This window comes from Anomaloglossus baeobatrachus, chromosome 5 (assembly GCF_048569485.1).
Source record: "Anomaloglossus baeobatrachus isolate aAnoBae1 chromosome 5, aAnoBae1.hap1, whole genome shotgun sequence".
NCBI classification, from domain to species: domain Eukaryota; kingdom Metazoa; phylum Chordata; class Amphibia; order Anura; family Aromobatidae; genus Anomaloglossus; species Anomaloglossus baeobatrachus.
In genome coordinates, this window is record NC_134357.1 from 153998934 (window position 1) to 154008959 (window position 10026).

The following is a 10026-nucleotide window of genomic DNA, read 5'->3' on the forward strand; positions in this document are numbered from 1 at the left end:
ACTGCATGTAATACGCACACGTGCGCACATAGCCTTATACTTTCCCCCGTTAAATAAGATTTGATTCAGGTTGGAAATCAACTGACACTGGAATGGAATGGCTGTCAGATATGTAGAGAAGTTGATTTTTTATAAAACTGTGCAGTGGTCTCTTAATTTTTGCCAGGGCTGTATATATGTATATATAAATATATATATATTTATTTATTTATTTATTTTTTTGTAGGCACTTAGCCCCTTCATTACCCAGCCTGTTTTCACTTTCCTGCTGACCAGTGCAAATTTTGCAATCTTGACCAGTGTTACTTTACGTGGTAATATCTCTGGAGAACAGTTTTTTTATGACACATGGTAATTTATGATATTGGTAAATTTGGGACAGTATTTTTTCTTTATGTTTGAAAACAGTGGAAATTTTTAAACTTTGAATTGTTATGGTCTTTAGCCAGAGAGTTATGTAAAAGAAAATAACAAACAACATTTCCCACATGTCTACTTTACATCAGCATACTTTTTGAAACATAAGTTTTCTGTGTTAGGTAGTTTATCAGTAATGTCTCATTTTTCCAACAAAATTTACAAAACCAATTTTGTTGGGACCACATCAAATTAAAAGAGACTTTGAGGGGTCTATGCAGGCTTGGTCTGGCCCGCCGAGAATCCCCCGATAGGCCTCGGGCCCTCAGTGGGCCCCAAATGCCTTAATTAGTGCGGAGCTGTGTACAGCGCCGCGGGGCCGCCGGTTTTTCACGGCCGGCGTTATGTGCGGCAGACTGGGCAGGGCCCCCACGCTCTGATGGGCCCCCCTCCCATGCTCTGAGGGCCCCCCAGCCTTTCAATTACAAACTGCAGCGATAGCACAAGTTCTGTACTATCGCTGCAGTTTTTGCAGGTGCAGAAGGACCTGCGGTGACATTACAGTCATGTGACTCACTGTAGGTCCTGCACCGCGCGCTACTCAAATGTATGTGCATCCTTCAGACACGCGTACATGTGAACAGTGCGGCCGGTGACAGGAGACGGAGGAGCTGCTCAGCCCCGCACCGACACAGCGGCCGTCATCACACTGCCGGAGCAGCAGAGGAGAGGACGCAGGGCTGCAGGTAAGCACTCAGGAGCCGAAGAAAACAAAAAAAATCATTCTCACCTGTTCTCCTCTGTTCCCGCGGTGCTCCAGACCTCAAGACACAGACCCCCTCAGTGACCCGTCCGGTGCACGGAGCCGCCGCTGCAGGCTGACTTCATTGCTTTACTGCAGTTAAATGCTTTACGGCACCGCAAAGCATTTAACTGCAGTAAAGCCATGATGGCATCCTGCAGCGGCGGCTCCGTGCACCGGACGAGATCATGAAGGGGTCCATGAGCCTGCGGACTGGTAAAGTAAGGACAGCGCAGAAACGGAGGACAGGTGAGAACGTGTGTGTGTGTGAACAATGGCATAATAGGGGACAGAAAGAGAGGCCCATTGCTAGAGTACACAAGGCTGGGGGGCCCATTGCTAGAGTACACAAGGCTGGGGGGCCCATTGCTAGAGTACACAAGGCTGGGAGGCCCATTGCTAGAGTACACAAGGCTGGGAGGCCCATTGCTAGAGTACACAAGGCTGGGGGGCCCATTGCTAGAGTACAAGAGGCTGGGGGGCCCATTGCTAGAGTACACAAGGCTGGGGGGCCCATTGCTAGAGTACACAAGGCGGGGGGGCCCATTGCTAGAGTACACAAGGCTGGGGGGCCCATTGCTACAGTACACAAGGCTGGGGGGCCCATTGCTACAGTACACAAGGCTGGGGGGCCCATTGCTACAGTACACAAGGCTGGGGGGCCCATTGCTACCCCCAGTATCAGTGTCATTATCCTGTACTCCAGTGTCAGTGTCATTATCCTGTACTCCAGTGTTAGTGTCATTATCCTGTACCCCCAGTGTCATTATCCTGTACCTCCAGTGTCAGTGTCATTATCCTGTACCCCCAGTGTCAGTGTCATTATCCTGTACCCCCAGTGTCAGTGTCATTATCCTGTACCCCCAGTGTCAGTGTCATTATCCTGTACCCCCAGTGTCAGTGTCATTATCCTGTACCCCCAGTGTCATTATCCTGTAACCCCAGTGTCAGTGTCATTATCCTGTACCCCCAGTGTCAGTGTCATTATCCTGTACCCCCAGTGTCAGTGTCATTATCCTGTACCCCCAGTGTCAGTGGCATTATCCTGTACCCCCAGTGTCAGTGTCATTATCCTGTACCCCCAGTGTCAGTGTCATTATCCTGTACCCCCAGTGTCAGTGTCATTATCCTGTAACCTCAGTGTCATTATCCTGTACCCCAGTGTCAGTGTCATTATTCTGTACCCCAGTGTCATTATCCTGTAACCCCAGTGTCAGTGTCATTATCCTGTACCCCCAGTGTCAGTTTCATTATCCTGTACCCCCAGTGTCAGTGTCATTATCCTGTACCCCCAGTGTCAGTGTCATTATCCTGTACTCCCAGTGTCAGTGTCATTATCCTGTACCCCCAGTGTCAGTGTCATTATCCTGTAACCCCAGTGTCAGTGTCATTATCCTGTACCCCAGTGTCAGTGTTATTATTCTGTACCCCAGTGTCAGTGTCATTATCCTGTAACCCCAGTGTCAGTGTCATTATCCTGTACCCCGAGTGTCATTATCCTGTACCTCCAGTGTCAGTGTCATTATCCTGTACCTCCAGTGTCAGTGTCATTATCCTGTACCCCCAGTGTCAGTGTCATTATCCTGTACCCCCAGTGTCAGTGTCATTATCCTGTACCCCCAGTGTCAGTGTCATTATCTTAGGCTATATGTAATTACCTTTCAGGGGGCCTCTATATGTGATGATAGTACAGGAGGAGCTTCCGTATAAATACTGTATATGTAAAAAAAAAAAAAAAAAAAAAAGCCTGATCTGTCTATAGAGCAGTGTGGTCAGAATACACAGGACTAGTGAAGGGTTTATCCAACATGTAATACTAGTTTGGAAACTATAGTGACGACAAATATTCACCAGAGTCTCCAAATGGAAAAGTGTATTGGGTGGTAATGCTTCACACCTCCACATACTGACTCTTAGGGTATGTGCCCTCAATCAGGACTCATTGTGTTCTGCATGGAGCGGGTCCTGACCTGCGGGGCCGCGCGTCTTCTCTGCAGGAGACCGCAGCTGCTTGTACCCACGATCAGGCTTCAGTGCGCTGCGGTCTTTCAGTTGTGTTCTCCCTACGGAGGAGCATGCGATTACGCAGCAAACAATTGACATGCTGCGGTCTAGAAAGAAGATCCGCAGGTCAGTGTTTGCTGCGGAAACAAGAATCACATTGGGCACGGGATTTCTAGAAATCCATCCACTGTGCTTGTACTTACAATGCAGCGTTTTGGATGCAGCTGAACCATGTAACAGCCAACATGCTGCAAACACTGATCGTGGACGGCTGGGCACGCACCCTTACAGGGGATTTCCCAGATAGATGGCGGCAGAGGGGGATTAATGTTAGTAAATGTCTCCTTGTGAAGATGCTGGATAACGTTCTGCTTCTGTTTGATTATTGTTTGGCTGATGGACTCGGTGGTTTTCCTAGGACAAGGAATGTCCGTGTGTAAGAAAAACTGCGACTGACTGTAAATAACAGATTCCATTATTAACCACATAAGAGGCTACAAGAAATCCTGTGCAATATGCAGGCACAGGACAGGGCTCTATGCGCTCTGTGGAGTTTGCTAATAGGCGCACATTATACTGAGAGAAGCCGAAAATGTACAAGTAATAAAAACGTTTACAGTAGTTATAGTGCGGGCCCCTAGAGGCAATTTCCCTGGTAGGCCCCTGGCATCCCAGTCCGACCCTGGGTCTATGTGACAGAAAATTTCCAAATGTGACACCATTTTAATAACTGCATCCCTCAAAGCGCTCAAAAACATTTAATAAATGTATTAACCCTTAAGGTGCTTCACAGGAATTAAAGCAATATGGAAGGAAAAAATGACATATTTTACTTTTTCCCACAAAAGCTTTTCATTTTTACAAGGGTAGCTATCTTTGCATTTTTACAAGGGTAACAGGAGAAAAAATACCATAACATTTGTGGTGCAATTTTTCCTGAGTACGCCTATGTCTAATATGTAGTTGAAAACTACTGTTTGGGTGTATGGCAGGGCGTGGAAAGAAAGGATCGCCTTTTGACTTTTGGAATGCAAAATCAGCTTGAATTGATAGCGGATGCCATATGACCTTTGCAGAGCCTCTGATGTGCCTAAACAGTGAAAACTCCCCACAAGTGATCCCATTTTGGAAACTAGAGCTCTCCGAAAATGTATTTAGATGTGTGGTGAGCATCTTGAACCCACAGATGCTTCACAGGATTTTATAGCGTTCAGACATGAAAATAAAAAATCATTTTTTTTCCACAAAAATGTTGTTTTAACCCCAAATTGTTCATTTTAAGAAGCATAAGAGGAGAAGGTGGATGATACAATTTGTTGTGGTATTTCTCCTGAGCACCACAATACCCCATATGTGGTGGAAAACTACCTTTTGGGTGCACAGCAAGGCTTGGAAGGGAAGCTATTTGAGCATAGATGTATCAGGAATAGACTACAGCAAGCGCAATGTTGCATTTGAAAAACCGCTATGGTGCCAAAACAGCAGAAACTACCCATATGTGAGCCCATTTTGGAAAATACACTTTTGCAGGAATTTGTATAGGGGTGTAGGGAGCATTTTAAACCCACTGATGAATTACAGAATTGTGTAACATTAAGCTACAAAAATTCAAAATTATTTTTTTCCCGCAAAAATGTTGTTTTAGCCTCAATTTTGATGAGATACTACAGTGGAATCTCGCTTAATGAGTAACCCAGTTAGCGAGTATTTTGCCTAACAAGTAAAGCTTGCTGTAAATTTGTAACCAGATTTACGAGCAAGCTTTGCTGTACGAGCAAAATTCTCACCGCACACACTTCCGGTTCTGTACATCCACCGCGCTCTAACCCGCTCTTGCAGTCCACACAAACACAAACACACACAAACACGCACACACACATATATTATGCTCACCTTACCTTTCATTCCCTCACCGGCCTCCTGGAACTTGCTTGTATCGGGTAACCATCGCAACCGATATAGGACCTTCCTCCCAGCGCGCTGACATCAAAGGCAGGAGCCACTTGAGGCAGGAGCCACTTGCCTCTGATTGGCCAGCGCGCTGCCTTTGAGTAGTGGCTGACAGGGGAAGGTCCTCCCTCGTCGCAAGGCTTGCCGATACACATGCTGTACCTGCGGACTACAAGACCCAGGAGGCTGGCTATGGAACGGAAGGTACACATTATGCTCACCTTACCTTCCGTTCCATTACCGGCCTCATGGTTCTTGTAGTTCGCCGCTCCAGGATGTGTATCTGGTAACAATCGGCGATGAGGGAGGAACTTCTCCTGTCAGGTGCTACTCCAAGGGAGCGCACTGGCCAATCAGAGACAAGCGACTCCTGCCTTTGACGCGCTGGGAGCTGAAGGTCCCGCATCCGTCGCCTTGGTTACCCGATACACATCCCATACCGGCAAACTACAAGATACAACAGGCCGGCGATGGAACGGAAGGTAAGGTAAGCATAATATGTGTGTGTGCGTGCTTGTGCATGTTTATGTGTGTTTGTGCATGTTTGTGCGTGTTTGTGTGTGTTTGTGTGTGTTTGTGCGTGTTTGAACGTGTGGAATGGTACAATAGGGGACCAGGAGAGGCGGAGCTTCTGCATCTAGGTCATCCCTCTGACTCAAGCTCATCCCACCTCCTGTCATCATAGAATCTCATTGGTAACAACTGTCATCTCCGATCTCAGTAATGGTCTTTACTGAATACAGATTTGACTTCAGAATTGAGAATTTTGATAATGACTGATCAATTGTGGCAGAGAAAAAAAGTAAATTTGTCTGATAAGGTATATTATAAAGTTTCTTATTTTCATGTGTACTATCGATTAATGAAATAAAAATTTAAATGACGGTTACACTTTAACTTTCATTACTCTCATCGCTGATACATGGTAATGCATTACACCTGTCAGTGATGTAATCACAGAAGCCTTTTAGAGCATGCTCCTGGCATGGTCTAAAAGGCTTGCATTAGCTGGTTGGCCACGAGACCTTGAGGTGATCTTGCTGAAATGCTGATCAGTTGGGAGCATTTCTTCCCATTGCAAGAGCTATATCTTACTCAGTTGAGGTTTTCTTTTTTATTGTTACTTGGATAATTTTTTTTCTAAAATCTTTAGTGAACGTTTTCCCTTTTTTATTTCTTCTATTTTCTGGTCAAACTAGGAACCTGACTGGTAATGTGATCACTTATCACTGTACTGTACAATACTTGTTACCATGTAAAAATGCCAGAAAGTCAAATGAGCATACACACAGGCCTCAAGTTGCCATTGCAATCAATCGATAAGCCACAATCTGATTGCAGAGATGCCGAATAGATGGCAGAGGTAGCACTCTCCTACTATCTATCCATTTTAATTGGATGTTGTCACGCTCCCGGGATCTCGGCGCCGCTCCTTACCCATTGATCCAGTCTCGGGATCTCGGTGCGGCTCCTTAGCCACTGATCTGGTCCACGTGCGTACTGACCATGGCCGCTGCTCCCGCTCCTGATCCCCTGCGTCTCCCGTGCTCCCTGCTCGGCGGTCCCGCCAGCTTGCTGTGGCTCGGGATTCTGCCCCCGCCTCCCCTGCGTCCTGTCCCCAGCCTCATGTGCTTGTCTCCTGCTCTCGGGCTTCGCGCATGCACATTAGGAAGGACGCGGGCACGCTCATTCACCCCTTCTTAAAGGGCCAGCGTCCCTGGAACAGGATATGGCCGATTACAGGTGCAGGGTATAAAAGACTTCCTTTTGCATACAGGCGCTGCTTGTTCAATGAGTTTTTGCAGCTTAGTCTCTTGTGCTAGTCTAAAAGCCCTCTGTGTTTTGTTCCTGGATTAACCCTGTCTCTGCCCTCAGATCCTGACGCCCGGTGTGTGCTCCAGCTCTTCTGGCTCCCTGGAGATTTACCGGTGTCCGTTAGCAGTGGACCTCACCATCTCCAAAAAAACATACTGATAGGGAATTTAGATTGTGAGTCCCAATGGGGACAGTGTTGCCAATGTATGTAAAGCGCTATGGAATTAATAGCGCTATATAAATGAATAAATATTATTATTATTATATTATTATCTTCCCTCTTCTCCGCCACCAGCTCTGGATTACATCCGACGTCTCCAGCCTGCATTCATCACTGGTTCCGGATTTCGCCTGCTGTCTTTGCCCGGTTCCGGTCACCGTCCAGATTTCCTCCAGTCCGAAGTCACCGCGGGAGCGGCCCCTTTATTCTGCCTGGACTTTCCAAGGATGCTCCCCATATCCCGCCTGTGTTCCAGATGCTGTGCATCTAGGCCCTCTGGGGTGGTCGCCAGACATTCCCTGTATAGGGGTTCGCTACTGGTGGCTTCCCTGGGGGAGTCCGGTGCATGGTCCCGTGGATCCACTCCTGGACAGAACGCTACAGATGTCCAGGACTTTAATATTGATGACTTATATTTAAGATACGTCATCAATGTCTGATCGGTGTGGATGTGACACCTGGCATTCCTGTTGTTCAGATGTTTGCAATACTGCGGCCTACTGGAACTACACAATTGTATGGCTGCACAGCACAGCTCTGTCAACTGTAAAGTGTACACGGTAGGGTACGGCTTATCAGCCCTTTATTCAAGTTAGTAGGTAGCCTATGTCCATTACCTGTCCTACACTATTCCATCAACAAAGCTGTGCTATGCAGCTTCGCAACTGAGTCGTTCCAGCCAGCGAAGGCACCAGGAAAAGAGCTGATTGACTTATTGTATTGAAACAACAGAACACAGCCCGATAAGCAACACATCCCATAAATCAGTGGCTGAGACCATACCTCATGCTGTCTCCAGTTTAAATAGCAAAAACCTGCTGACAGATCCCCCTTAAGAAACTTAAAGAGGTAAATAATTATGAGACTGTAGTAGTGATTGAAAGTGTCACTGTGTTGAATTAGGAAAAAACACTTGTTCTATTATCTGTGCTGAGCTCATAACATTTTTTTTATTGGTTTATTGCTAATAACAGAACATTTGTAACATTTTCCAATAAATACAGTTTTTATTGAGGTTAAACTATTTACAGTTCATCAGTAAACATCTTCTACAATAAGGAGTACAAGTGACATTGAATTATATTTTGTTTCCCTTAGGTCTATATTACTAAGTTTAGAATATTAGCAACTATGATTTATTTGCTGTTGCCCACTAGTCGTACTATATATGCAGTAAGAATCCTTGACGTTTTTTGATTCCTGTGTTCTAGTTTTTCAGAGAACTGTGTACTTAATCGCTACTTCCTTGGGGCTATAAGCTTTAGTAAATACTTTCTCATGGTTTCTTTCTCTGGATGTCAGATAATTCAGAACACAGTAATCAGTTTAAATGCTGTTTAAATTTAAAGGGTATTGTACAGGACATTAACATTGATGGCCTGTCGTTAGGATAGGTCATGGATATCTGTTCTGTGGAGGTGTGGCACGTGGCACCCCAATCAGCTGATATTCTGGCATTAGCTGCAGCCTGAACTGCTCAGTTGAAGAGCTGCACAGCACAGCTCCGTTAACTATACAGTGGCCACAGTTTGGTTCTGTATATCCACCCTCTATTCCAATCAATAGGGGGTGCTTATGGCCACTATTCCATTGAAGGAGCTGAATTGTTCAATATTAGCTAGAGAAGTCCAAACGCTTTTAACACAAAAGTGACAGACCACTAAATCAGTGTGTCTGCCACTACTTTTTATGCTATTGTTATACGGGCATCACACAAGACGGTATATCGTGTGATATGTCGGCGGGGTCACGTCTTAAGTGACACACATCCAGCATCGTTTGATATATTGTAGCATGTGACAGCTACGAGCAACAGTGAACGAGCAAAATTACTCACCTTATCGTTGCCCTGTTCATCTCCGCCCCTCCGCTTCTATTGGCTGGCCGCTGTGTGACATCGCTGTGACGCCGAACGTCCCACCCCCTTCAGGAAGTGGATGTTCGCCGCCCACAGCGACGTTGCTAAGCAGGTAAGTGCGTGTGACGAGGGTTTAACGACTTTGTGCGCCACGGGTAACTAATTGCCCGTAACGCACAAACGATGGGGGCGGGTGCGATCGCTCGTGGGATTGCACGATAGATCGTCTCGTGTGACGCCCGCATTAGACTGGGAAGGATAACAAAGTTGAAATGTTCCTTTTACCTGTATTCACTTATAAAGTCTTTAAAGCACCTTTGTGGAACTGGTATTTAGCACCATTAGCTCACTGTATGTGGATGATAGTTTTTGTGCCATATTTTCTAAATAGCAGTGTAGTGGTATTATTTATTTACCATCTGGTGACAATATGCGGTCATGATGTGGGGGCATTATTTGGGACTTGTACAGTGATATTATTCATAAAACAAGTAACATATTTGTGGAGACATGGGGGTCAGTGGGTGCTCTAGTCCGCTGGCCCGGCCGCCTTTAGAAAGACAGCATGGCCCAGGGCTCATCCCAACTGAACGCCCGACCTCCTTAACCATGGGCAGAACACTACTCAGACAACACACGGTGAGGGAATCACAATATTAAGACTTTATTGGATCCCCAAACAATTAACGGCACATAGCACATAACCAGCAAAAGACACAAACGTAACAAGCAACAGAGTCTCTCCCTTCCACTGCCTCACCAGGGATTTAGAATGTCTGTGCCTGAGAGCTTCCAGGGCTACTTACTCCAATCCAGCAGCACCCCGCTTTCGGCGGGCACCCACCGAGAATGGAATAACGCCAGATTTAGGAAGCTGGCTGAGGTCTGCAAAGTCTGTAGTCAGTTGACTGGATTGTCCCAAGCTGGATTCCTTCCTTAGGTAGTCCTTGATATCAAAGCCGAATCCTTGATTCGATGCTGAAGTCCATATAGTGTTATAATCCATGTTTGGTTATAGCT